The sequence below is a fragment of the Aquila chrysaetos genome, chromosome 14 (genome assembly GCF_900496995.4).
Source record: "Aquila chrysaetos chrysaetos chromosome 14, bAquChr1.4, whole genome shotgun sequence".
Lineage (NCBI taxonomy): Eukaryota > Metazoa > Chordata > Aves > Accipitriformes > Accipitridae > Aquila > Aquila chrysaetos.
The window spans coordinates 14,296,196-14,321,417 of NC_044017.1; positions in this window are offsets into that span (position 1 = coordinate 14,296,196).

The following is a 25,222-nucleotide window of genomic DNA, read 5'->3' on the forward strand; positions in this document are numbered from 1 at the left end:
CAGCGTAGAGGTCCCACTCTGGAAGGCGCACGCGGGGCTTCTCATGTCTGCGTCTTTTATAGCCTAGCTCCCGCCTTTTTTCACGTCAATCATGCCCCCCTGGTTTTCTGAGCACCGCCCCTAAGGACTTACGTGACTCTCAATTTTCTGCACAGGCAGCATCATGGGCAGTGGTCGTGAGCCCCTTCCCCACAGAAACCCTGGCGACCCCTCACCACGTACGGCGAGTTGCTCCGCCCAGCTCCTCAGGGCGCGGAACTGCCCAGCCTCCGACACGCCTCCGGCGTCCCGTGTCACGTGGTGTTGCCATGCGGAACTCGTCCCTTCGCAGCGCCCTCGAGCGAGGTCCGTTCCTTCCCTCCACGGCAAGAGCCGGGCCCGGTCTCTGACCATGGCGACGGGTGTTTGGGGCATTAACCCCGTCCAGTCTCTCACAGCCAAGGGTAAATAAGTCCCTAAATGCTGGAGGAGGTATATAGTATCACCTGTCACTTGTCTCTACAAAGCTGATAAATACCACTTTAAGGATTAATGGGTTAAAATTTAGTTTTGTCTATGGAAAGAAATCGCAGAACGTAATTCTTCTTTAACTGAGTCTTGTGATGGTGATTTAATCTTCAGGTTATTGTAACTATTCAAAAGTCACTAATACCACATTCCTTAAAATTATGATGCCAGAAGATACTATTTAAGTGAAGTGTATATGCATAATGAATTAGAGTTCTCTACAATGCTAATTAGAAATCCTGTCATGCTACTGTGTTATTCAGAGGCATGGTCTTGAGAAATGGATCTCAAATGTATTGATTACATGATATCAGAATTCATAATATTTAAAGGTACAATAAAATACTAACATTCTTTTTATGTTACTCTACTGTCACTCGAATGAAAATTTCCTCAGATATGTAGGGTGACATGTATGGTCATGTACTGTAACACTTTTTTTTTCCCCCAACAGAAAGCACAGCGTACTCAAACATTTGCAAATGTGCATTGCTAACTTTGAAACATTACTGGAAAGAATTGGCATCTAGATAAAAATAAGAAATCGTTGGGAGCATATTGATGTAAAAACTATTGCTTTTGATACTGTACTATTTTTGGCCATTCTTTAAAAATTATGTATGAGAGCTATTTTTACACTTTCCATTGAATTATCCAAATATCATATTCTTCTGACTTTGAAAGATAATAAAGACTATGAACTATAGAGGAGGCAAGATTTAATGTCTTTTTTTTTTTTTTTTCCTGTTGTCAAATGAAGGCAATTTTGAGGCCAATAATTTCTTAAAGACATATTTAACAACCTTAATAGCAGAAGAGTCCACAAAAACATCCGTCATGGAAATAACAAATAAACAATAGCACGGTATATATCAGAAAACAAAGAACATAGGTATTTGAATTGGTAAATGCAGAAGAAAATATTTAAAATCACTTGTATAGAAAATGATCGTAGAATAAAGGACATTCATGACTTCTAACTCAATAGTATTTCAAGACTCAACATGTAAGATTAAAGCTGATGTCGGGAACTCAGCACAGGTAGAAGTTCTTGTCAATGATTATTTTATCACACGCTAAAGTGTGTAGTCTTGTAAACATATAAGTAGTTCATATTTCTTCCCCACCTCAACTCCTTTAAAAATCCTCTGAAAGGAATCCTCTAAAGAAAAAGAAATAGGCAACCTATCCATTTTATCATTAATCTAAAAAAATCTACTTCAGAACAGAAACTGATGTGCAGGAAGATATTTTAATTGAATGTTTTTAGATTACCTTACAGAAAAAAGAACTTAATGGCTTCATTGGCATAAACCCTTTATAAAAATAAATAAACTTTTAAAAATCAATAAATGTGTTTGATGCTCTGAAGATACATTTTTTAATTCTGTGATTTAAAATTAGAACATTAAAAGAAATATGTGTCAAGACACTGAAAAAGTCAGAGGCAGTGTGTCATATTCTTACTATATAATTACGAGAGATCAGACATATCAAGCTAAACATACTGCAGAGATGTCAGCTGAGGTATTGAAGCATGATTGCACTTTAGCGTAGTGCCAGACTTAAGCTACTAAGTCCTGTCCAATGTTGTCTCAACAACATGAAAATATTTCTGCTTCTGTATGTAAACCTGAGTGATTCTCTGCACTGTACTCCATTAAGCAGTGGGGACATTTCCTAAGTTGCTTAAATGTCTTAGTGCTTGCAAGGGCAGGACCAAACATGAAGTAAAACCTTTATTTCTTTAATTTTGCATACATTTTACACTAGTTCTTGATCTTTGTTAAGTGTTTTTATCCATGTAGTACTACATTGATTTTGCCATGATATGACTCACACTACGGATGCAGCAGTATTCTAGTCAGAACTGCTTTTAAAATGCTATTTTTAAAGTAATAATTTAATATAATATTTGGTACCAGAGTAGTCATTGTTCAAATACTGATAAAAAAATTCACTTTTGCTAATGGTAAAGTGTTTCATTTGTAGTTTCAATTAGAAATAAATAAAAATAAGAATAAACAAGAACTGAAAAGGATCTGTTTTATCAATCTTACTGACGATTTACTAAAAAGTTTGTGATTCCTGACTCAGTATTTCCACATCACCTGTATATAATCTAAAATGACAGACAAACATATTTATAGCCAGAAGTTGCCCTGAAGATATATTGATGATGACTGTACAATTCTCTGAAAGGACGAATATTCACTTTATAGGATGGTTCAGTTATGGATTCTCATAAAATCAGTATCAATTGACATCTTGAAGCAATTTGTTAGTCTCAAAATGACAAAAAAAAGAAATATTTTTTAACATTTTGGTAACTTGTAAAATGCTAGGAAAAAGGGGGCACAGCAAAACTTTCAGTTTTCTAATAATGAGATAACTGCATCATGAATGGAATGTAGTGCTGAAAAAAATTTAGTTTAAAAATTAATTTATTTTCTTAATTGCAAATTGGATGTAGCTCAACATTTCACTAGATATTTGAAATGTCTTGTTGAATAAAGGAAAATAATACTTGACTTGAAGGTTTTTCACAAGCAAGCTGTGAAAATTTTCAGTATGTGAAATGTGGAATTTTCTTAGAGATAACTTACTGATTAGGTGGAGTTATGACTGTTGTCTGAAACAAGAAGCTGACTTCTTGATATCAAAATTAGGAAGAGCCACTGTAACAGGAACATACGGCTTCCGCTAAAGATGGCCACAGAATTTCAGTTTTCCTTCATCATTCATGTAATTTACAATGCACATTATAGAGAAATGTTTAATCTTGATTGGAATAATTTTTGGAGGTTTCAATGCATTTTCGGTAAGGTGTTCCATGGGTTAGTTCTTGTTGGTAAAATATTGCAAATTTCAATAGTCTGGGTCTGGTGAACAGAAATTTGGTTACAAACTGGTTCACAAGTCACACGGAAAGAGGTCTCACACTAAGTTCCTAACTTAGGTGCCTATAACAGTGTGTTGTGAAGCTGAGGCTAAAGAAGATATCTGAACGTTAAATCACAAATATAGCCTTATTCAGGCATGTTCAAGTTAGGTGATTTCAGACTAAAAATTTACGTGTGACTTAAAGGGTATCTAAAGTTGCTTGCATGTTCTTTGCACTGGTAAAAATTAAGCTACAATTAATATGGTAAGAAACTGTACTGGAGAAGATCTTCAGGAAGATGAGTAGATTTATTTATGTATATTTTAATCAATCAGGAATAGTTCTGCCCTTTAGTTATATTAGCTGTTTATACTGTCTTAGATAAACCTTTTTATTTTATAGATAGATGTTTTTGCTTGTTAACATTATTTTTTGCAATTAAAATGTTTTATGAGGGAACTAGTTTTCCTTATAAGTAACACTTCCAATATATTTACTGCAGATTTTCTTTTCTTGATGATGGCAATTGTGTAGCAATTAAGTTGTGTGTAAGATTCAGAAAACAGTAACTTTAAATTCTCATTTTTTTTACTGATTTTTAATAATGGACTTGGCTTAATATGCATAATTAGTTATCATTCATTGATCAATTTGATTCTTTATATTTACAGTGGTAATACTCTGAGGAGGGTCTAAATTTCAACATTCCTTTCCCCAGACATTTTCTTGAAAAACAGCTTGCAAGATGACTGAGAGCTCTATGCCTTTTACCAATAATCCTGTCTTGTCATAATCACCAGACTGCTAAAGTTTTCATAATGTAAATACACTTCAAGGTATCTTTCAGGTTTATTTCAAGGCAAGGTGAAAGTTGGTTCAATGCTTGTTCATACCTAGTCATTAGCATAACACCCAGTAATCTTTATGAAAAGCTCACAACTCTGTTGGCAGCAAGTCAAAAGCTACCACTGTCGCTAAAGTGATAAGGCATTGAGCCAATTTAATTGTTAGGCATAGTGTGGTGGTGTGCTTCCCCCACCCCCAACCTGACCTTTAATTCCTGTAACGCTGCTCAAGTGATAACCACCAGTAGCAGTCATAATGGATGCGCCTGGTCGTGATGGCTGCATCTGGCCCAAAGTGGCTTCAGGAAAGACAGATAACAACAACACAATAGCCAAGGGCTAATTTGAGCATTGCACCCACCTAACCACAGTGCTGGTCAAGGTCCAACTCAAGCCAAGTTTGGAAGAAGCTAACACCTGTAGTCAGTACGTAAATATGAGTATGCATCAATTATATTACTCCATAAACAGTGGACAGCCCAGGGCCCGTTGAGCTCTCCTGCATGGCAGCGGGCTGCACGACAGGATCTCCCCCTGAGTAGGGATGTCTCTCAGGGTTACACCTGCTGCAGAGATCCCTTACTCCTCGAGGTTGAGAGAGTCCTTGTTGCAATAGATTCTCAGTAAGTGATTAATAGCATGCTGAACTTTGAAATCTTAGCTAAGTGATATAAAGGATTGATTGTGCATATATAATCCTTTAGACAGAAACCATTGACCAAATCTGGGACTGTCTGGATCCAGCTGCACCTAAACTCCCCTCTGAGAAGGAGTTTAGAACACAAGGGGTCCTTTTGGAACCTCGTGATTCAACAGGAAGATGTCCCTGACAGTTTTGGCTGACCCTGTCCTCTAGGGAGTAAATAATCAAGTGTACCCTGCCATCGAGTTTTGTTAAACCACTGTCGTGGTTTCAGCCCAGCCGATAACAAAGCACCACACAGCCACTCGCTTACTTCCCCCCCCCACCCTGGCCCCGGTGGGATGAGGAGAAAATATATAAAGAAACGCGCGTGGGTCGAGACAAGGACAGGGAGGGATCAGTCACCACTTTTGGTCATGGGCAAAAGACAGGCTCAACTTGGGGAAAAAAAAAAAAACCAAAATCCATTTAATTTATTACCAAACAAACCAAAACAAGGATGATGAGAAGTAAACCCAACCTCAGCACACCTTCCCCCAGCCCTCCCTCCGTCCCGGCCCAGCCCCACTCCCGGTTCTCTCTCCCTCCTCCCCCGGCGGCGCAGGGGGACGGGGAATGGCGGTTGGGGTCAGTCCGTCATACCTTGTCTCTGCCGCTCCTTCCTCCTCAGGGGGAGGAGGACTCCGCACTCCTCCCCTGCTCCGCCGGGGGGCCCCTCCCGCGGGAGACGGTCCTCCACCAACTTCTCCAACATGGGTCCTTCCCACAGGAGACAGTCCTCCACGAACTTCTCCGGCATGAGTCCTTCCCACAGGCTGCAGTTCCTCACGAACTTCCCTGGCATGGGGTCCTTTCTGCGGGCTGATCTTCAGTCACACACTGCTCCAGTGTGGGCTTTCCCATGGAGTCCTGGCCATCTTGGGGAGCCTCCACTCCACCATTCACCTCCATGGCCTGGGGGAGGACAGCCTGCCATCTCACCACAGGCTGCAGGGGCATCCCCTCCTTCCCCCCTGCCCTCGGGATCCGCACAGGGGTTCCTCTCCCATCCCGATCCCCCGACTCCCGGCAGGTTTCCCCTCTGGAATCTGTTCTCCCACAGGCGGGTCCGGCTCCCGGCCGGGGAAGCTTCCAGCAGCTTCCAGCAGGAGCCGGCCCTGCGGACCCTACCCCGCTACCAAAAAGAACCGTGACAGACAAACCCAAAACACTTTGTTAAATCGCTGTTTTGCATCAATGAACATATTGCTGCTTCTTTCTTACAAGCAAAGTGCATCATTCCATCAGCGACACATAAGCGGTTCCTGGAAACTCCAAACCATTTTGTAAAAGCAGTTTGAAAATGGTATTTCAGGAGACAGCAGCAAATACTGTTCTATTTAGATGTAAAATGTTAAAATGTTCCTAAAGAAGGTCCTGGTAAATCAGCATCAAAGAGTCAAAGAGTCTCTGGAGATTCCAACATTTAAATCTTACTTTGACTGTTACTTTTTTGTGGGCTTGGATTCAAAATTCAGAATATAATTCCTCTCACCTGAAGTTAGCTATCTAACATTTTATCTGAACTATTCATTTAGAATCTCCCAGGAGTCAAGGGACAATTATTTCCAGGGATGATTCATCATATTTCCCTTCAACATATATTACAATTCAGGATGAACCATTTCCTAGAAATGCCTGTTTGATTTCACTGGCTATTAAGAAAGCCTACATAATAAGTTTAGGTTACATGTCCAACTTTGAGATGGTTAATTCCATTCATAGTAGCTGACTCCACTTTCCATTATGTAAAATAAATACTAAAATTAGTAAAATAATAGTTTTTATTTGCTTTTGTTTTAAAAATATATTTAGTTTTGCCTTTTTTTAATTTAAGATAAGCACAGCTGAGCATCTTATATCCTTTATTGCCCGTCAAGTAAATATGTAACTAATGCAAAATTTCAAAGGGATTTACTATATTAAAATATTAAGTAAAAAAAAATGGAAGAATGTTCAACCCATTAATCTCTATTATTCTTGGACTTGTATGCTGCCTGCCAATTAATAAGTTTGGTAAAGAGTCTGTTTTTATAGTTGTGGATGCTATTGCAATGCACAAAAATTGAGGAGAAGCAGCTAGGCAGAGTCCTCCGTCTTTGACTCAAAGCAGATTTACCCAAGGGTAACACCACACCTGATGCAGTTTCTACTCAGGCCATGAGTTCAAAAGGCTTATACAGGCTTGAAAGGTTTGGACTATCTGCTAGAGCCACCTGTACACAATCTTCTTATTTTTGAGAGAAATCCTTTTCATGCTGTCAACCACAACCAACTTCAATTCAGGAGTGTTTTCAAAACATGTAATCACTGCATAAACAGTGGTTGACCTCAGCAGTGGTCAGTGCCTTTTAACAGTGGATGTACTTATAAAAGGAGACAACTGGTACAATTACTGCATTGTTTCTAATTCTACCTCCTGCATGCCTAAAGAGAGAGAACATGAAAGACCAGGCCAGCCCATTTTTAGTAGCAGTAAACACAAGCACAGCTACATTTGGATGTATTTTCTTAAGCAAAATGACTGGTTTTGATGACTGTGGAACTCCTCTCTGAAAAGCTTCTTCCTACAAAATTCTCTTAAAAATGCCACAGTGTTTGTTTTTTGAGTTCTCAGTTATTTTTTCTCCTTGCACAATGCTGTTATACACATACCCATTACAAGTAACTTCAAAACTCTTCAAAAACAAATGTCACAAGTTTGTAACTGTACAAATAATCATGACTTGTCCATGATTTTGCCTGAAAAGAAAACAAAGATCACACACTGTTTCGCCTTTCTCAGAGTTCAGCAGTATATTGCTTATAGCCTGCAACCGGTACTCAGAACATAGCTCTTGAAAAGTAATATAGCTGTATAAATATATGTAGCATTAAAGGAAAATGCTAATATCTTTCAGTAAAGAGTCTATCAACTAAGAGACAGAAATCGATTGAATACCAGGTAGGTTTTTTTTCTAGACAGAGATTGTGCCTACTATTGTGAAACTGCTTTTTGTAGAGAGGACTGGAAGGTGAGGTGAAACTGAGAAAGCTGATTGAGCTAATGTGTTGGCTTATATAGCACTGCGAATGCTCTTAGGCTTTATGGGTTGTGTGAACAGCAGCAAATGTAGCAGACAAAACATCTGGCCTCAGTACAAAATCTGAGCAGCCAGGCACTATGATGTCCCGAAACGGCTGGAGAATAATGTGAAATACCTACATAAAAAGGGGTAGGGATTTTCTCAAGAAAAAGCAATGTTGTGATTTCTTTTAAACTTATTTATAGTAAGCCCTCAAAGGACCTTTTTATTATATTTGTTCTACACAGGATGAGACTCTGGATGAAGACACAAACCTTATTCCATAATTATTTATCAGCAAGTTAACTAAGAAAATTATTTGCTCTGTTAACAGCAAGAAGAAATAGTGAAATATCAATTCCCTATTTACAGAATTAGGACCAAATCGATCTCTTCTGTAGCTACACTGCTTTTCTTGAATATTTACCAGAAATGAAATCACTTTTGCAGTAATACTTTTACAGAATATTTCTTTGATAACTGCTTTTACCTCACTACAGTTACTTATGTTGCATATCTACTCTAATAATATGGCTTTGGATAACAGTTAGTTTTAATACCTCCCAGGAACCCCAACACTAACAGGGATGGACTGGACAAGTATAAGAAGAATGTGTAGGGAAAGGACAAGCCACCAATCTGTGAGTGGCAAACAACTGTCATAAATTAAAGATTTTGTTTAAGAATTTGTGCTGCTTCTTGAAAGTAGGTTAATACCTACTGATGGTAGAAACACAGTATATTTCTCAGACAATTTTACTCTTGGAGAAAACTCTTAAGCTTCTGAAAGGTCTTCCAAAGGGCAAATGCATTAAAGAAGGTCACATACAAAGGTTTTTATAGATGGTGTCCTAGGAAGATTTACACAGTACAGAAAATTTAAAGTAGGAAAATCTTGACCTGCTTCATACAGTCTTACTATACTAGATATAACCAGCACATTACTATATATTCCATTTTACTGTGTAATGGAAATCAAAGATTTATTCTAAAGACCTAGCTATCTTGCAATGCCTTGGTATTGAAAAGACATGTACGTTTCCAAGGCAAAAGAATAACTGGATGGTGTGCAACTTCTAAAAATATATATATTCATGTCTTCTGGCCAGGCTTAGTCCCCAGAAAACCCAATTGGAAGTCCTGCCTCCCTTATGATTGAGAGGGAAGAAATCTGTACCCCTCACATGACTCATTGTGGAGGGAAGGGTAATGCTTGTCTTCCATAGTAATACTAGGGTTGCATCCATGCCTGGAGTTGTAAAATAAAATAAAATAAAATAAAATAAAATAAATTTCCTTTCATTATTTTGTTCACCAGAGGCAAGAATTTAAATTATTCTATCTAATATCTGTTATCCTATGTGGTTTTTAAATTTAGGTTCTAGAAAACTTTATTTCAGGTCCTATTCTGGTGACCTTCAAAGCCAATCATTCAATTACTTGTAGATACAAATTGATTTCAATTAATATGTCCATTAAAAAGGAGGTGAACTATATATATTATTCATCCAAATAGAGGTTTTCTGGACCAATGTTACCAAAAGAGTAATAGAATGCATCATTAGTAGTAGTCTGAAATACAAAGCCTTTCTGTCCTGGGTTACAAGCTGAATCCAAGGTAGGACTTCCTGCCCATCCATGTGATCCCCACAGTAGTCCACTTACCTATCCTAGTTGATAAAATATTCCTAACACATCAGTACTAAAGAACTAGCATTAACTTGACAATAAAAGTTATTAAAAAGAAAAATCTAGGTGATGTCGAGTAGTACATGTTATATCTCAGGGTTCAAAATCTTGCTCCTGTAATTCACTGTTACAGCATGATGAGAAGAAAGGTTATTATAAATTAATTTGAAAAAGTTTTTCAAATTCTTTAAAAGAAATAAAAAAAGGCATTTACTGCAATCTAAGATTTAGTTCTGTACCACAATGCACAGTCCTTGGAATTGATACAGAGTGTTCATTAAATGATGCATACTGCAGTACTTCAATAAGTTGCACACCATAAAGAATGTTTTTCCTGCTGACTGCCCCTTGCCAACGAACTCTCAATTACACTGTTTCTAGTGTGGGTGTCTCTAAGCACAGATGGAAATCAGTGGTATAGAAATCTTGTTATGATTCAAGTGTTTGATCAATTGTTTCTGCAGTTCTGCAGTTTGGTCATTTACCTTGGGTGTTTCGATTGTTTTTTATTGGTTATTTTATTGAGTTGTATGTAATCTTGTTTTCACCAGAGACAATCTAGACATTTAAGACAAAATTTAGTTAGTCTGGGAGGCTAAATTTCATTCTTCTGCTTTTCTTCCCCATTCTCTTCCCTATTACCTTCTCTTCTTCTTTCTAAAATTCCTCTGTTGAGGGAAGACTTGATTGCTTCTTCACTTTGTCATGCACAATCCACTATATTGATGAAGAAGTCTTATCAAGACATCACAGTTTGTCTAACTGACAGTACTGGAGTTCAATTGCTTGACCTCTATTTACTACTTTACTTAACATTTTGGTACTTTCTTTTGACTTATTGCACATAGGTCAACTTTGTACATTTGAAAGTCTTCTTTTGTTCCTCTGTCTTTTATAGATAATGAATGTTCTTTGTGTCTTGAATAGGCTTTGAATTTAAGTTCTCTAAATTTTAGATCATGGCCCCATTTTATACAATCAACAGACGTGCTATATGAACCATGAAGCAGGCCTTTTCTTGCATCATAATTACTAAGGATCAAGAATAATGATATAATCCCTTTCCTCTTGTTTCCTTCTGTGTTCACAGAGTTATATGCATGCTTTTTGAAAATGCATTTCTAAATTGCTTTGAACTGTTTAGAAAAAGAAATACTGATTCTTATTTTATTCTTATTTAGGATTTTTCAGAAGTTAATTAAAGGCTTACTTTTCCTGTGTGGTATTTCTTTACAAATTAGCTTTTTGTTTCTTTCTAATAGGTTATTTCTGAATTCTCAATTTTGGTCTAGTCCTTGGTACCCACTAATGAAAGTTTCAGTTCCTCCATTAACTTTGTTTTAATAATCTTGTTTATTTCAAGATTCACTTTGCAAACACAGCCAGTACTGTGAATGAAATTTTGAAGGATAAACATTCTGTAAGTGGTTTGCAATAGAAGGTAGAAAGAAATGGAAAGGACTTCGAGTTACATCATTTTCTAGACTGGTAAACTAGATATATATTACATATTGGAACTGCTATTAAACTGCTATATATTGTCATCAAGAAAATTAAAATAAATACATAAAAAGATAAGACATTTTCTTAAATACTGAAAGGATATACAAAATTCCCTGGCACTGCATCTAACACCATGACCAATCAAAATATCACCTCTGAAAGTTTAGAGCAAAAGATTAATCCTACTAAAATCTGTGAGATTATGTACATATTTAAAGATAAATGTGTTCTTAAACACTGGGCTGGATTTAAGGCCATAGACAGTAATTTTTACAGTACCAGGCAATGTTTCTCTGATTCCTGTTATACACAGCTACAGATACAGTCACAATGTGCCAAATGTTAGAAGAACTTAATATATTTCTTATGCTTCTCCTTTTCCAGAAAATATGCTTAGGGTTTTGGTTTGGTTTGGTTTGGTTTGGTTTGTTGGTTGGGGTTTTTTTTGGTTTGGGTTTTTTTTTATTGGTGTTTTTTTGTTTTGTTTTGTTTTTTTTTTAAAGACAGGCAATGATTAGTGCTAGACTAACAGCACAGTTTAAGCAGGGAACATGGTCCAGCTCTGAGAAGGGAAACTGTGGGGTTGAAATTCAGAACCTGGAGACCATAAAACATTACAACGGGAGTTTTACTGCCTTCCAATGCTCAGATTATATCTTGGCTATTTTGGAAGGTGAAGCCAGCCTCAATATATGTCTTCTATGCTTTTGCTGAGATATTTAGTGAAATAGAATACACAAAGGGATATGCTACTGAAAAATAGAGATCAGCCAATCCCCACCCCAAACCTTCACTATTTTATCTATTAGCTTAATTCAGGAAGTAAAATGTGAAGGCAATACATTAGTGCTTTGACAAATACAAACAAACAAAAAGTTCAACTCAATAACTGCTGTAAAAATGTATTTTGATTCTATGGCATTTGTTAGAAATCAGATTTAGAATTCTATCATCATCTCTGGTTAATTTAATGAGTCATCACTTCCATTCAATCCCGTTTTAAAAAACAATAGTTAGGAGGTAGGAGGGAATAACAAAGGGAATTTTTAAGTCCAAATCAAAATATTTTGTCTGCTTGTCCTTCAAAGTAAAAAGCAACAAAAGAACGTAATATTGTTACCAAAGATTAAATTTTCCCAATCGTATATGTACACACACACACACACACTCTCCCCCTTATTACACTTTTGTCAAATTTCCAAATAAACTTTTATTTTAAGGAAAAACTCAAATATTTCTTTTTTAAAATATGCAAATATTGAAATTTAACTTTTTACATTATGTAATATAATGATATATCTTTTCAACACAAAATCAGAAATAAGTCCAGTTGACCTGAATGCTTCCTTTTTATGAATAATTTTGTCATAAATAATTTTCCTTGCTCTTTTTCCAAGCCACCACTGCAGAAAGTTTTTCCTTTCATCTCATTCTGTCCTCCCACAGGCAAAAAAAAAGTGCAGTGGAACAACAATACTGCCAATGTCTGAAGCAGACCTCCTTTTCTAAGAAAGGAAAAAATAGAGTGGAATATTTTCATTTAATATGAAGAATATCATCTCACATCTGTAGCACAACTATGCTCTCTCTTCGGTTCTTGAATTCTTCCCATGACGGTACATAGGACAGTGCCCCTGACAGTCTGAAATTTTGCATAGATTGCCCTATATTTTGTCTTAAACATACTACAAACAGAAGTGTTTCAAAAGATATCAAAAGTAGTTACTATGACTGAACACTGCTTTTTAGAATTGTATAATTAAAATGTGTTGATAGTTTGAATTTATACCTGAGAACCATAGCTGTAATTCTTTCTGCACATAGAATAAATGTTGTCACTTTGTCACTCTTTTTCCATGCTCCATGGGTTTAGGGTTTGGGGTTTTATTTGTTTGGTTGGTTTATTTTCAAGAACACAGCTAATGTTCCCAAAACATGAACAAATCTGACATCCCAGGGACAAATTCAATGATAATACAGACAGATAGATAGCCATCCAGTGAACTTTCAGCGTGCCTTAAATCATTTTGATAAAGCATGTATTACAGATGGTTTTGAGCAGAAAAAAATAAGGAAGCTCCTACAAATGACTTGAGAAAATTTTGGGTTGGGAAGTTTCAGCTGGGGGGAGTTTCTGCTTTGATGAAACATGGGCTGTGACAAGACAGTCAGAAGGTTTTTATGACTACTCAATTCTCACCTCATCCTTATACTGACATCAAACATTCCCCAGATATTGTGTCATTCCAGGCTATGTAGAGCATGCAGATTTGGAGAATTTATATTTCACAGGCATTTCTGCATTTCATGAAGTTAATGTGATGTGTAGTCTCTGCTAGTCAGGCTTAGGTAGGGGTCAAAACCAGATGAGTGCGATTTGATTTTAAGGTGTTACCTCATTTCGTATCCGTTTGCCTCTGTCTCTCACACACACACACACTCTCATTCTGTGGCCAAAAATGGGTGTATTCTGTGTTTCATTGCTTCATAAATGTTCCTGGATTATGCAGATGAATTTTAAGGATTCTATAATTTAGAAGCTTTTCACTGAAAAGTAGTGAAGCAGTGAAGTAACTAGATAGAACTGATTTATACTGTTGTGTAATTAAGTATATTATAATCAAATGTATATGAAAACTCAGCCAGGCAGTATAACTCTAAGTTATATACAGTCTTTTCTATGTTTATTACACAGGCTTCAGTGAAATAAACAAAGAAGTCTAGTTAACTTCTGCTAACTAAAAAAAAAAAAAAATACAGTAAGATGACAAATGTTTTCTCCATTCCTCCATGGTTCACTGAAACCTTGGTTCTCTCTGTTACCTTGTATCCTTTCATATGAATTGTGTATCCTTAGGTATACATAGCTTGAAATGAAGATAATGTAATCAACAGGGCTGAAAGAATTCAAAATTATTTAATCACAAGAAGGCAAAGGTGAACTTGGTGTTTTAATACTTTTCGAGATCACATGTAAGTTTATTTTAGCGATCAGTGAAAAATACTTATCTAAAAATGTATAAATGAGAATAATGACAACATCAAATTTAATTTGTGTAATGTTAATTCTCTAGTATTAGAGATTTATGGAAGGCAAAAAAAAAGTAGTTTCCACTTTACACATAAAATATTCTAATTAATGAGACTAGCATTGCTGTTTTAGTTACAGGATGATCTATTTTATTCCTCCTAGAATTAAATACTTAATTTTTCCACTGGATAGTCTATGTATAGGCCTTGTATACATAACCAGTGACTGACAGAAAACAAAGTGCAGCAATGAATAGTCATTCTCCCTTCAGAGTGAGGTGACCAGTACACTCATAGGAAGCTGGGGTGGAACTTGTCCCACTCAGTATATTTATAACCGATCTATAAAGAAAGGTGTTTTCTGATGAGGTTACTTCATTTAGTATAGCAAAGGTGAAAGTGGATAACAAAGGCTTACAGAACAATCTCAATGGTTCTGAGTGACAGAAGATCAAGAGGAAAATCCTTGGATAAGTAGCTTTCCTGTGAAAAGGACTATAGGGGTCTACATTTTCTGATTTAGACATAAAACTTACCTAAACATGAGTTTTTCATGTCCTAGGACACCAGTTTAGCCTCTGTATCTTCCTTGCCTGATGACTAGAGTGTACAAACTAGAAAAAACACAACAGGTAAGCTTATAAAGAAAGAGGTTGTTTGCAAAGTTATTGTACATGTATCTGTAAAAGAATAAAAAGAAAATGTTTTAAAATATAGGAAAATATTTATTTTTTATTTCATAGAATTTTAGAAATACTGGTTGAAAGTGTCTACCATTTTTTAAAATGCCCTTCAAGCATTTGCTGGCAGCTTTTAGAACTTTTTTTTTTTTCTTTTTTCTTTTGGTAATGTTCTGCTCTATTAAAGCTGTAATGCAGTAATAAACATAAACTAATCCTATTGAATTTTAACTAAAATATACTTTCTGAAATGTATTTTGTTGTGAAAGTTAGGTGATTGTCTCAAGAAACATGACAGCATTTGCACTGTTGCTAAAGGTGCAGAGGAGGTCTATGTATTTCAGTCATAATAGTTACCATAATAAAGACATAAATGAGTGCATTTCATTGAAAATAATGCAAAAAAAAAAAAAAAGAAGGAATTATGAATCTGGCTTTCTGGGGTTCTTGTACAAAAAGGAATGCAAACAAACCAACCACTTCGGCCCAAAGTGAAATGCTGTGAAAAATAAGTGAAAACAAAGGATATAGCCAGTTAGTTAAGTATGCAACAAATGCAAATTGCAGAAAGGCAAAACAAAAAAAACCCCAAATGACACCCCCCCAAAAAAAATCCCCAGCACAATGATCCAGTAATTTGAGTGTTTGTGTAAGATCTGAGAACTCCTGCCTTCAAATACTTTACTGACCGGTATGTCTGTCTGGCCACTGGGATGTGGGAAGCCAGCAACTGGGGAAACTAAGCCCAGCCCCTGGAGGGATCCACCTCGTATGTGTGTATGTATGTACGTATATGTTCTCACTAGTGGACCTCCTCCTGCTCAGCCAGACAGGGGAGCAGGAGAAAGGCATTAGTGCTGCCTGTATTCCTGTGAGGACTCTGAGTGTCCGTGCTATGTGTGTCTGGCCACGTATATATGTGTGTATGTGGTGATGCGTGTTCTATGTGCGTGTGCCTGCTGGGAACACATCTTCAGCCTTGTGACTGGTAGGACCTGGAGGGACATGGAGCTGCAGCATCCTTAGCTGTCTGGGAGTGTTGGATATTTTCCTCTAACATTGTCCAATGGCAACTCATCACCTCATTGCAATGACTCTGGTAGTCTTGTGCAGCCTGGAGCAGTGGCTCCAGGCCTCCTGTACACCTTCAGCAGGTCTCAGCTGCTGTGATAACTGCCTCGTTCCTGTTTTCACAATATGTGATCACTGGCACTCCTTAAACATCAGCTAAGTAAGAAAATGGGCCCAGGTCTTTTTCACCTCCCATCCCAAGATCTCCTCCTCAGAGGGCAGCTCCTTCCACTGACTTAGGCTTGCATGTTTGAATCACCTCCTTAACAGAAGATCCTCTGCATGTCCCTTCTGTCCATGCAGTGCTTCCCATTCTTGGTGCTGTGGTTTATAATGCTAGAAGCTGTGACAGTAGGTGTGAATTGTATGAGGTTTTTGGATAATACACAACTTCCATTAACTTCTTACAGACCATCTAAACGCCCAGTAATCTCTTAGCACTGGTAACTGGTCTGGGGGGGGCGGGGGGACGGGAAGCTAATGACGCCAGAGATGGTTTTTCCTTGCAGGGCTTATCTAGGCTCTGTCCAAAATGAAAATATGCATTATATAGTTCTCAATTTATTATATACTTAAACATTATAAATATATGTATTTATTTAGCATTAGTGTGAGTTAAAGCTTTTATAAGATTAAAAATTACCCTCCCCATTTTAATTTCTCCTATGTGTACATACACTCATGGTTTTGCATATGCATATATACACACTCATATGCATAATTAAACAATTTGATACAGATTGTTCATGTGAAAACTGAAATTCAGTTTTAATTATTAGAATGTAAAAGAAGAGATTTCATCCTGAAACGAATGCAAATCAACCTGCAATAACAGCAAATTTGAATGCAGATTTGGCTATATGGCTCTAAGGATACAACCACTTCAGTTTGCTCAATCACATTTTCATGCTGAAAATATACAGTGATAGCAAGGGTCAGTAAAAGTACACTTGCATTCCCACAGACTAATGTTTCATGCTTTATTTTTGTATAAAACTTGCAAAGATATTATGCTGAAGAAACAAGTTTTTGATGCTTCTTTTAGTTGGAATAAAGGAGCAGAACTAGGAAGATCAGGAGGACTTGAACTAAAGGCACTGTGAAGGAGCAGGAAAGAGCTGACAGCTCTTTAAGGACATTTTTCTGAGAGTGCCAGAGCTCTCAATTCCCACATGTAAGAAATCAGGCAAGGAAGACAGAGGACCAGCATGGCTGAGTAAGGACCTCCTGGTCAAAATAAAATGTAGGAAGGAAATGCACAGGCAGTGGAACCAGGGACATGCATCCTGGGAAGAATACAAAGATGCTGTGTAGGGATGGGATTAGGAAAGCTAAGGCACAGCTGGAGCCAAATTTGGCAAGGGATGTGAAGAACAGTAAGAAGGGCTTTTACAGGTACGTTGGTCAGAAAGGGAAGATAACAGAAAATGTATTCCCCCTGGTAAATAAGACAGGAGAACTAGTGACCACCGACATGGAGAAAGCTGAGGACCTCAACAATTTTTTTGCCAGAATTTTCAATGGTAATCTCCCTTCCCACATCTCTCAAGCCCCTGAAACTCAAGGCAGGGACAGGGGCAAGGAAGTCCTTCCCATCATAGGAGATCAGGATAAGACTACCTGAGGAACCTGAACATACACAAGTCCATGGGACCCGATGAGATGCATCCCAGGGTCCTGAGGGAATTGGATGATGTGTTGCCAAGCCACTCTCCATCATATTTGAAAAGTCATGGCAGTCAGGAGAACTTGCAGAGGGTGCACTTAATCCCACTGTCCATGTTGCCAACAAAGATGTTAAAGAGCGCCGGTCCCAATACTGACCCCTGAGGAATGCTACTTCTCACCGGTCTCCAACCAGACATCGAGACGTTGACCACAACTCTTTGAGTGTGACCATCCAGCCAATTCCTTATCTACCGAGTGGTCCATCCATCAAATCCATGTCTCTCCTACTTAGAGACAAGGATGTGCAGGACAGCATCAAATGCAAGTCCAATACAAGTCCAGGTAGATGACATCAGTCCCTCTTCCCTTATCCACCAATGCTTTAACCCCATCATAAAAGGCCACCAAATCTGTCAGGCACAATTTGCCCTTAGTGAAGCCATGTTGGCTGTCACCAATCACCTCCTTATTTTCCATGTGCCTTAGCATAGTTTCCAGGAGGAACTGCTTCATGATCTTGCCAGGCACAGAGGTGAGACTGAGTGGCCTGTAGTTCCCTGGGTCTTCCTTTTTTCCTTTTTTTAAAAATGGGGATTATGTTTCCCCTTTTCCAGTCAGTGGGAACTTCCTCGGACTGCCATGACTTCTCAAATATGATGGATTGTGGCTCACCCACTTCATCTGCCAGTTCTCTCAGGACCCATGGATGCATCTCATCAGGTCCCGTGGACTTGTACACCTTCAGGTTCCTTAGATGGTCTCGAACCTTACCTTCTACAGCGGGTGGTTCTTCATTCTCCCAGTCCCTGCCTTTGCCTTCTGCATCTTGGGTGATGTGGCTGGAGCACTTGCTGGTGAAGACCGAGGCAAAAAAGTTGTTGAGGACCTCAGCCTTCTCCACGTCCTGGGTAACTAGGTCTCCCGTTTCCTTCCAGACAGGGCCCACATTTTCCCTAGTCTTCCTTTTGTCACTGACGTACCTATAGAAGCTTTCCTTGTTGCCCTTGACATCCCTGGCCAGATTTAATTCTACCAGGGCTTTGGCTTTCCTAACCTGATCCCTGGCTGCTCGGACAATTTCTGTGTATTCCTCCCAGGCTACCCATGCTTGCTTCCACCCTCTGTAGGCTTCCTTTTTGTGTTTGAGTTTGTCTAGGAGCTCCCACTATCATCATAATAATATTAGCATTTGTAGCTGAATTCCAAACTCGTTAGCTATGTTCTACACTTAAGATAGCAGAAAGTGACTTAAATAATTAGTTTAAATTTTTGAAACATCCTTAATATTTTGTTATCTCTCCTCGAAGATAACAGGTAACTTTTGGGTTCCATTTTATTTGAAAATCAATTAATCTAAGGTTTTCCATAAAAATTTCATTTTCTTAATGAACTAGCCAGAGAATGCCTTTAAGACAGAATTGTCAGCTTTAAAGCTAAGGAGTCATCTGGGATTCAGAAGCAGAACTACATAATTAAATTGCTAATCAAATTAATATGTTTTACAATTTAAGAAATAACTTTAAAACTGAATCATGGAAAGGATAATATTTCCTATTTCACTTCTTTGCAATAGCAATACCTTTTTTTTCAGGAAGCATTAGACAGAAAAGAATTCAGTAAGTTAATTTGGAAATATTTTTTATAATGAAAACATTCATTGTGTGTAAGAATTTTGAAAATGGTCTGATCACAGAGGTCAGTGTATTTACAAATATATTCATAAACAGTCACTCAAAGTCGTAGATTCCTCCGTGGTCATTTGAGACTGCTCAGATGATGGGGACCTTCTGTGTAAGAGATACACAACCTTGTCCCAGAAAGTTTGTCTTTAAAAGTAGTGACTTTTAAGTAACCCCAGTTACACTGCAGTTTGATGTCTCTAGAAATAGATCACTAAATTAAATAAAGTACTTCTTGTACTTTACTGCAGTACATATTCCTTCACCAAAACTTTTGGAACTAGTACCTATACAGTTACAAGAAAGAAACTGAAAAAAATAGGATCAAAACCATACAAAATGTTTGCTGTAAAAATGACACCTAAGAGACTCTTCAGTTATACCATATGATTTACTGACATTATTAGAGAACTCTGGAATGGTTAATAGCAGGCTAAAGTCAATGAGGTCTGGTTTTATTCTTAGGGCTCCTTACATATTAAGTCATGAATAAAATAGTTTTACTTCAGTCACATTTCTAGGGTTATTACACTTATGATACATTTAGTCATTCATTTTTCAGATTAAGGAGTTAATCTTTAGAACATTTAAATTAGAAATTAATTATATTAAATCTTCATATATCAAATATGAAATTTTGCATTCCAAAACTGAAAATAATACACTTAATACATTGCTATTTCTTAAGAACTTGAATTTCACTACTCTTCTCAACACCGAGTAGTAGATCTGATTTTTTAATAGGCCACTGAAATAAACAACTCCAACATAGTGAACATTTGCTTAACAATGTCATTGATTATTATTCAAGCATTACTTAAACATATTTATGTATTATAAAAATCCCTTACTATAAAAGAGGCAGAAGAAAAAAAACAATGTCCCCTTGTACTAGCTTATATATTCATTAATTTAATTTAAAATAAAAATTTCAGTTTGTTAGTAGCCTGCTTTAATGAAACAAATGAAACATAAAGGAACCGAAACCTATACTCATAAATTAGGTACTTACAGTGAACTTTACTAGGTATTGGATCTTATCTGTTTACAACATTAGTGTTACACAGTCTCAGGCAGTGCTTTGGTTATAACAGCTAGCATCATCCCAAGAAACTCCCAAGTGTGGTTCAAGAGTAGCAGACAGTGATCACTGTGCAATAATGAAAAGAACCAGGTTTATTTGAGGCAATATCTAAATGAGAAAGAGTACGTTTTTCATCAAGAAAGCTTTTCCTACGAGCAAGGTGTCGAAAACTGGAAGGAAAAAACAGGGCAGTCCCTTTTCCTGAGTTCCATTTGAAAGAATAGGAAAATAAAAGCAAGCAGAAAATAAGAATTACTCTATGACAATCTGTTTATTTTATAGAGGAGGTGACAGTTTCACCACATCTTAAACTAAGCTAGACGCCACCTACAAAAATTGTAAAACCATTGTAAGCCTATCTGCAAACCCAACGTATTCCTTGCTTTACCTCAAAACAGAAGCTTTACTAGGTAGTAAAACCTGTCTTGAGTAAGCTCATGTTGAGATAATGATACCCTGTCAGACCTTTGACTACCCAAACTAACTATTTGTATTATGATGGCTGTTGTGGTTTAACCCTGGTAGGCAGTGAAGCCCCATACAGGCACTTGCTCACTCACTTCCCCCACAGTGGGATGGGGGAGAGAATCAGAAGGGTAAAAGTGAGAAAACTCCTGGGCTGAGATAAAGACAGGTTAATAGGGAAAGCAAAAGCCACACACACAAGCAAAGCAAAACAAGGAATTAATTCCCTACTTTCCATCTGCAGGCAGGTGTTCAGCCATCTCCAGGAAAGCAGGGCTCCATCACACGTAACGGTTACTTGGGGAGACAAATGCTGTAACTCTGAGCACCGCAACCCCCCTGCCCTGCCCCCGCCTTCTTCTTCCCCAGCTTTATATGCTGAGCATGACATCATACTGTCTGGAATATCCCTTGGGTCAGTTGGGGTCAGCTGTCCCAGCTGTGTCCTCTCCCAACTTCTTGTGCCCCCCCAGCCTCCTCGCTGGTGGGGTGGGGTGAGAAGCAGAAAAGGCCTTGGCTCTGTGTAAGCACTGCTCAGCAGTAACTAAAACATCCCTGTGTTATCAACACTGTTTTCAGCACAAATCCAAAACATAGCCCCATACAAGCTACTATGAAGAAAATTAACTATCCCATCTAAAAAACAGTGCAAGGGTATATAGGATTGGAAACAAAAGTTGTGATTCTTTTCACTAGTGACCATCAAAAAATACAGTTGTGATGAGATTCAACATCAGAAATGGAATTTAGCTCAATGTTAAGGCACTTGCATTTAGGTGTCAGTATTGGTGATTAGGTGTCCAAGTTCTTGTTATAGTCAGTGGAAATCTGAGCTCAGTTCCATCATCCATAATGCCCTTTCAGATGCCCTAGGGTAACTGAGACATCCTCTTAGGGCTGATATATCAGAGCCTGCAAGGTGACTTGTACCTTTTCAGAGACATAAAGAGTTGAGACAGGTTACTCTATGGCTGTTTGAGTCACTCATCCATTTTGTCACTGGACCCCAAATAGGTCAAATGACCAAATGCTGGGATAGGACACAGCTGTCTAAACAATGACATTAATGCCATTTTAGATTTCATTAGATAATCCCACCTAATCCCCCGATGATTCTCTGCTAAGACTTATGTCTCCTTTAGGTGCTGTCTTATAACTGACAGCCCCAAACACTTGTCTGGGATAACTTAAAACATCTCCAAAACCACTAGACAACATTATTAAGTATCTAAATTGCATCCCAGGTGTCTGTTAGTATGAGATGAGTCCCATGAGGAATTACCAGTCTGCAAATGGGTGAGGTTGAGCACAGCCTTGTGACAGTCTGATGAGGGTTTATAAAGAAAGTTGTCCAGACAAAGCACAAATAAAGATTAGGACACTTATGCAAGACACCTTTTCTATAGAAGTAGTATGATTGTGGGCCAAGAAAGCTTGCCTGAATTCAGGAATGTCCCTCAAATTCATAAGTGTGTGGACACACACCCAAAACCTCTATGATCTGGGGAGCTGAACTGAAAGTAACACTATGCAAATATTTTGTAGAACTCTTCCAAGAGATTCAGATATCTCCTGGTCAATGTTTTACCTCCCCTCTTTTGGATCAATCTGGTCACTTTCAGCCTTGAACAAAGACAGTCTGGCAGGAGACTATACTCAACTGAAAAATATAAAGGAATTATTTATTGGTTTACATGCACAAGAGATAGGTAGTATCTAATGAGCTACTAAAGTAAACTTTGGTGTGCTTACCACTTTTGATAAGACATCTGAGTAACTGTTGGCCTCTACAGCTCCTAGGAATGAGTATTCTCAGTGTTAGTGAGTTGCCATCTTCCATAAACACCAGCACGGTGATGACAATAATGACTCAATTTTCTGATAACTCAAGCCAATGATCCAGTGACTCCTGGCTTACCTTTGTGTTGGCTTGTTTGGGTTTGAGGATTTTTTTTTCATTCATTGGGGTTTTTTTGGTTCATTGGTTTTTAGGATATTATACCTTTCTTTCCTTCTTAAGTCCTTGAGATACTAACAATCCCAGGTCATCTATCGAACCTCTGTCTTTAATTTTGCCTTTCTTATCTCTACAGATTTCCTTGGAGCTCTTTCTCATAATTTAATGTTTTTCTCAGAAGACTGGGCCAGAAGCTTGCAGTAGTGTTGTATCAGATCTAGGCTTTGTATTATTGGAGAAGAGGCAGCTCCATCCCTAGGAGGGAAAAGGAAGGTTTCAGGGGGTCTAAGAGAAAAGAAAGGCTACAGATGGTACCAGGGAGCCAACTGGTTTCTGAAGCTCAAAAATGATAAAGCGGTAACCAAAAAGAAGAGTTCAGAGCTTAAATGCCCAAAGAAATTGTATGTTTATTCTGCAAGGACTGAGTACTTCATGTCATATGAATAGAGTGAAAAGGAGGGGAAATGCAGGATAGCTGAGAAAAAGCATTGGAATAAAAACCAAGCAATGAACTGAAGTCAAGTGGCTTCCATGCTCTGCTGCAGAATGATTTGCCCTGTACACCCAATAATGTTTTGGAAGCCAGAAGAAAGAAGCAATGTTAAGGAAGGCAAAAGCTGTCAGTAGAGAAAACAGCATCAAATGAAGATGATGTCATGGAAAGAGCAGACAGATACCATAAAATGTTAAGGATAGTGAAGTCTGTGATCCCATTTTAATAAAAGCTTACTGATTTCTGCCCCCCTTAAGGTACATTGGAAAGAAGAAATTAAAAACACTGGCATAGGATCTTATTCTTAGGAGGTTCTAAGTTCATTGAAACAGAAAGGAGAAGCTGTTGGCCTTACAAACAAAACAGAAGTCAGAAAAAACAATTTATAGATGACCTATACCGCAGATTAGAGATGCTCTGCAAGTGTTATTTTGAGTTTGTAAGAGTCAAAGAAACTGTATGTTTACACTGTGGGAGTTGAATAAATCATGTTTTATATGTTAGAGAAAAGGGTAAATCCTGGATGCATAATTCAATAACAGTTTCTGTATAGTTGATGAGCTACAAAGGAAATAAGGTAATTTCATTTTCCTTTTAGAGATGTTTTCCCACCAGCTTTTCTGTATTCATGCATTTGCTTCTGCACATAGGTGAGAAACCAATGGTAAAACCGTGCACTTGGGGTCCAGGGAAGAAGGAGGTGAAGATTTTGGCTGGAGAAAAGATCCTGAGAACAAAAAGCTGCATGAAGACTAATGCCAGGGGATGCCCAGGGACCTTGGCCGGTGACACCCAAGACTGGTAACTGTGAGCAGTTCCACAGCAGAGTGACACAACCTTCTGCCTGACCTTCCCGGAGCAGCAGTGATGTCCCTGCAGCAAAGGGAAGTCAAGATCTAGTGAATGTAATGCTGTGAGAGAGAGTGAGCAAGCGAGTGTGTGATTTAACCAAGCAGGGTGAAAGCTTTAATCTTGTTGATTCTTAATTAAATCCCAGTATTCAGATCCACTAAAGGTTTTCATTTACTCTGTCTCACTTGTGACAATAACACAAGTCACATTCTCAGTATAGTATAATTTCTGAAACTAGCATCTCATTCTCAGAAAGTTTAGAAATAAACTAAAAAAAATTATAAAAATTAATCTACAAGAAATATCAACTATTAGTGTTACTGGATGCTCAAGAGACACATTTTGGTGATTTATTTATCATGACAATTAACAAGATTCACACCTGTTTCCAGTTGCTAATATTTTGTATAATTTTCCATTACAATAATTATGAGACTAAAGAAGAAAAAGAAAAGAAGAAATAGATTATCTACTGGTCTTAGGCAGACCACCAGGAGATATGGTTTACTTTTCGTCTTTTTTTTTTTTTTCTTCTTTTACTAATGAAATGTTGATATGAAATACCTGCTAGGGGATATTTCTGCTTGTCACCCTTTACCTGTCAGTACCATTCTTTAACAGTAACTCAGAGGAATATGGTAAATCTTGAAATCTTCTATGGTTTTATCTGCAAAGACTGGTCTGCAAGGAGCTGTTAATTCTGGAGAAGGCATACATATTGTTTGCCAATGTAATGTAAACTCCTAAAACCAGACAAGCTTACAAGAGAAAATAGACATTTAGTCCATAAAAGCAAAATTACAACTATTTTTCAGCTACAGTGTTACAAGAGAGCAAAATCCAACAATGAAAAGTAATTTTAGAGTGTATCTGACAAAAAAAAAGCTATTTCCTGTCCACTTAAAGTTTGCTAAGACATCATTCAGTCATGGAAAATGAAGAAACAGCTCAGCAGGCAACTATTCTGTAGATGTTTTACTTCTCATAGTAATAGTGATACAGAGATTCCAAATCATGCCTGGAAAGAAAACCCTTTGTTTGAGTGGATATGTCTCAAAGGAGTTTTTT